This window comes from Camellia sinensis, chromosome 14, assembly GCF_055761805.1.
Source record: "Camellia sinensis isolate YWXY chromosome 14, ASM5576180v1, whole genome shotgun sequence".
NCBI classification, from domain to species: Eukaryota; Viridiplantae; Streptophyta; class Magnoliopsida; order Ericales; family Theaceae; genus Camellia; species Camellia sinensis.
This window is the reverse complement of record NC_138974.1, coordinates 129,572,593-129,577,656: the sequence shown is the minus strand read 5'-3', so window position 1 is coordinate 129,577,656 and position 5,064 is coordinate 129,572,593.

Below are 5,064 nucleotides of genomic sequence, written 5' to 3'. Positions count from 1 at the left end.
CTGGTGCTATTCAAACAAGGGGCAACTTTCCGTTGCCGTGCAGCGCCATTTAGGCAAGGGGCAATTTCCCTTTGTTTTTTATCTGAGGTTGTGCATCTCAAGAGTAGGTTCCGTGCTCGTTGAGCAGTGGTCATTTGCAAAAACAGTTTTTGAGAATTTTTATTGAGATTGACTAATTTTCTCGAAAATTATTTCATTTTTCCAAATCTGGACCATTTCTTGGACCCAAAAAAGGAAAATTTTCAGTGCTCATAGCCTGACTTGCATGATTTCAAATCAAAAATCGAACAAGCATGTTAATCTAACTCTCATATTGGTCAAAATTGTTTTAGTAGAAAACCAAAACAAAAAAAAATGGTCAAAATGATGAACTAGGGGCACAGTTGAATCAGGTGTTCTATCTTTTCCCCCGCTGTCAACATACTTGCCAAGAAGGGCACCTTACTTGCCACAAAAGGCACAACTAAAGCTAACAACAAAGGGCTGAAAGCTCTCTCAACCTCCAAGCAACGAGGAATCAAGCCAAGTGCGAAGCACGAATTAGAATGGATCAAGAAACTCCACTCCCTCATCCGGGGCATCGACTGGATGTCACCGAAGAAAGTAACCGCGAGCTGATAATGTTGGGCATGAACCCACAACTTCCTGTTTATCCATCAACCACCAGGGGAGGGATAAAAAAAATGAGAGATTAAAGAATGGGGAGATGTGCGCTGAGAGAAAAAGTGAGAAAAGGGCTTTTTCAGAAAAATAGAGCCTGAGGGCCGAGTGATGTGAAAATCACAAATGAGAAAAGGGTGGGAACAATACCCGAAGAAACTGGGCTCTCCGTCAACCGAGAGGTCTCTCGCTTTTGGAACGCATCCGTGTGTTGTATGTGTGTTTTGTTTGTCTCGATTCCTGTTGTGAATCGTTTTTGGGTGTTAATAGATATGTTTAGGTTGCTTTACCTTTGTTTTCCATTGCTGAGTCGTTTTGGCTGTGGTCAGTTGTAGGCTCAATACCCGGTCAAAAACTCATCTTTTAATTTCAAAAACGATTTTTTTTGTGCTCAGAGTGCTGTGCCATTCTCCACATTTGTGCAAAACAGGTTTTGTTCTTTCATAAAACTACAGGGTTCAACCTAGGTCATGTGAGAACAGTAGAACCAAGACCTGTTTGAAGCTATATAGGTTCCAGGCTGCAAAGCAAAAGAAAAGAGGGAAAATGTCAGACATCTGAGTTTGTTTCGACTTCTGCAAGTTCCGTCATTACATCCCGTATGTTCAAAATAAGCGGTGTGTTCAGAGTAAACAGTGCGTTGTATGAGCCGTGTGTAGAATAAACCGAGTACCATGTTATGAACTGTGTGTTCAGAATGAGCGGTATGTTGTATGGACTGCGTGTTCAAAATAAACCAAGTACTGTGTGTTCAGAATAAGTAGTGTTCAAAATGAGATGTGTGCTAGACGAGTTGTGTGCCATATAACTGTGTTATGAGCTATGTGTTCAGAATGAGCAGTGCGAGGTACAAGCTATGTGTTCAAAGTGAATAGAATACTGTGTCGACCTTTTTCGATGCCAGAACGGCAATCAGAAGTGCTCTCCCTAAGCACCGTCCCTGCCAGAGGCATCTTGGCTGTGTTTGCAATGAGTTCCTAGGAGACCAATTGCGACGGTAGAAACTAGAGTTCGAATGGTTGTTGTCTAGAACGCAAAGGTTCGGGATTTCCGAGACTAAAGTCTGGTTTAAATACCCTGGGGTGTATCCCTAGTTTGAAATCTGTATGGAAGCCCCATTGGTTGAGATAGCGTGTGTGCGCCTCAATTCTAGATACTGAACCAACCTAGTCGGTCACCCCGTCGGAGAATAGGGAAAGTTGTGAATATGATCGAGAAGAAAAGTGGCATCCGTGGCTTCTACATACAGAGGTTACCCCTTGTCAGCATATCAGAACCTTTATACTGTGAGTTGAAGGAAAGAGTTCAAAGAACGCAAGGTAAGAGTTTGAAGAACACAAGGGGAGATCCCCATCAGAGTAGAGCGGTTTATTGCTACTCACCCAGTGAGGTGCTTTCTAGATCGCCGCTGTGTTTGTTTATTACATTCCTTTAGCATCATGCATTGTATTGCATTGTATCTATCAAGTTTCTTTCTCATTCATACACGATATTGTATGTACGGTTCATTTGAAACTGGCGCAACCAGGCGATATTGGATGTGCGGTTCATTCAAAGAAGTTCCGTTTAAGATCATTTGCTTTAGTGTATCCATCACACTTCATTTGCTTTAGTGTATCCATCACACTTCATTTATTTTAGTGTATCCATCACACTTCATTTACTTTAGTGTATCCATCACACACTTCATTTACTTTACTGCATCCATCACACTTCATTTACTTTAGTGTATCCATCACACACTTCATTTACTTTAGTGTATCCATCACACTTCATTTACTTTAGTGTATCCATCACACACTTCATTTACTTTAGTGTATCCATCACACTTCATTTACTTTAGTGTATCCATCACACACTTCATTTGCTCTAGTGTATCCATCACACTTCATTTGCTTTAGTGTATCCATCACATTTCATTTGCTTTAGTGTATCTATCATACCCTGTTCACTTAGTGCATCTATCACACTTTGTGTTCACCTTTAGTGTATCTATCATACTTTGTTCACTTAGTGCATCTATCACACTTTGTGCACACCTTTAGTGTATCTATCATACTATGTTCACTTAGTGCATCTATCACACTTTGTGTTCACCTTTAGTGTATCTATCATACTCTGTTCACTTAGTGCATCTATCACACTTTGTGTTCACCTTTAGTGTATCTATCATACTCTGTTCACTTAGTGCATCTATCACACTTTGTGTTCACTTTTAGTCTATCTACCATACTCTGTTCCCTTAGTGCACCTATCACACTTTGTGTTCACCTCTAGTGTATCTATCATACTCTGTTCACTTAGTAGATCTATCACACTTTGTGTTCACCTTTAGTGTATCTATCATACTTGTTCACTTAGTGCATCTATCACACTTTGTGTTTACCTTTAGTGTATCTATCATACTCTGTTCACTTAGTGCATCTATCACACTTTGTGTTCACCTTTAGTGTATCTATCATACTTTGTTCATTTAGTGCATCTATCACACTTTGTGTTCACCTTTAGTGTATCTATCATACTTTGTTCATTTAGTACATCTATCACACTTTATGCACATCTTTAGTGTATCTATCATACTTTGTTCACTATGTGTATCTATCACACGCTCACTTTGTGTATCTATCACACGCTCGCTTTGTGTATCTATCACACTATGTGTATCTATCACACGCTCGCTTTGTATATCTATCACACTGTGTGTATCTATCACACGCTCACTTTGTGTATTTATCACACACTCGCTTTGTGTATCTATCACATTATGCTCACTTTGTGTATCTATCACACAAGCTTGTCCACTTAGTGTATCTATTACACTTCGTTCACCTTTTGTGTATCTATCACACATGCTCGCTAAGATTGCATAATTTTCTTACATCCTTTCTACATGAGATGTAGTTTGATTCGTGTTTACTTGCTCGTGTAGCATTCGCTTAAAATGTTGCTTTTATTTTGCATAATTGCTTCATCACAGCTCTCTTTGCATGATCATAAGTTATGTTCGGCATTGTGCATGTCCTTTGTATCTTGCCCCTGCCTGTGGGCGCATCTCTTTGTTATCTTGCCTGTTTGTCTAAGTCTTCGGCCTTGTCAAAAATGGGTCGTTTCTGGGCTTTGACATTCACTCCCGTCACTTATGACTTTCCAGTTCTGTCAAAGAGGGGCAATTGTAGACACCCCATTTTTGACCCACCTTAAGACTCAGACGTCATTGATTGAGCGCTCTGTGATGGTGCATGTTGTGCTCGTTTAGAGATTTCAGAGTTTTGACTGAGAGCCTTGCCTCTAGGCCTTTAAACTCTTTGTGTTTTGGCTCGGTTTGTCGATCGAATCTTGTTTTCTCTTCCCGGAGGGAGGGAGTGGTCTTGTAGACCATCTCTTTGTGGTCGTAGACCACTTTTCCTGTTTGGAGACTAGTTTTCGATTTTTGGAGCCTTTGGCCGCGCGCTTTGTCTCGGGACTGCTTAACGTTCTCCGTTTGGCATGATTTTTGAACCACACCTTGTTGCCTCTGCCTAGAGGGACACTGTGGTCTGGGAGACCACTTTTGTGGTTGCGTACCACTTCTGGTGCTCGTCAGCTAGTTTTCGAGGCTTTCGGCCGCGTGCTTGGCCCCCCGATCTCTCGTCTTGCATCCGCTTTGGTTTGTTTTTGATACAAACCTTGTTTTCCTTGTTTGGAAAGTGGTCCAAGGGTGGGAGACCAGTATTTCTCTTGGCCGACCACTTCTTCCTCTGTCAGCTAGTTTTCTGGTCGGATAACTGGCTTTCATGGTCTTTAGGGCATCTTTTCTGGTCGACCACCACACTATTGCATTGTTTTCATGCCCTGGACTCTCTCCCACAATGGCCGACCAGTTTTTGCTCTCAGAGGCCACTTGAAGTGGTCGGCCGACCACTTTAAGTAGTAGGCTGACCACTTTAGGTGGTCGGCTGCTTTTTGACACCTTTTTAGAGATATTTTCCTCTAGCTGGCACAGCTGGAGAACATTTGGGCCATCCTTCATACACGTGTATGGAGGGATTGCCTTGGTGCTTAGCTTCTCCTAAAAGCTTTTCCTTTTCTCTTCTATAAGAGGGAAGCTCCTCCACCCTCCTCTAAGTTCAGAAAAACTCCCTTGAGTTATACATATAGCCTATATCTATACTTCTTCATTTTGCTCTTGTTTTGTGTTCAAAAGTGTAGTTTTGTCTTGCTTTTTCACACAAACACACACTCAAACACCATCCTTTTGCTACTGAGGTGCTTAGGAGCTGGTTTTTGTGTTCTTGGGTTACTTTGAGCTTGAAAAAGTTGCTGGAGTTACAGCTTTAAAGAAGGTCTTCAAGGGTGAGTCTTTGACCTTTAAAACCCCCATTTTTGCTTAAGCTTTTATCCCTTCTTGCATCTGTTTTTAAGCAT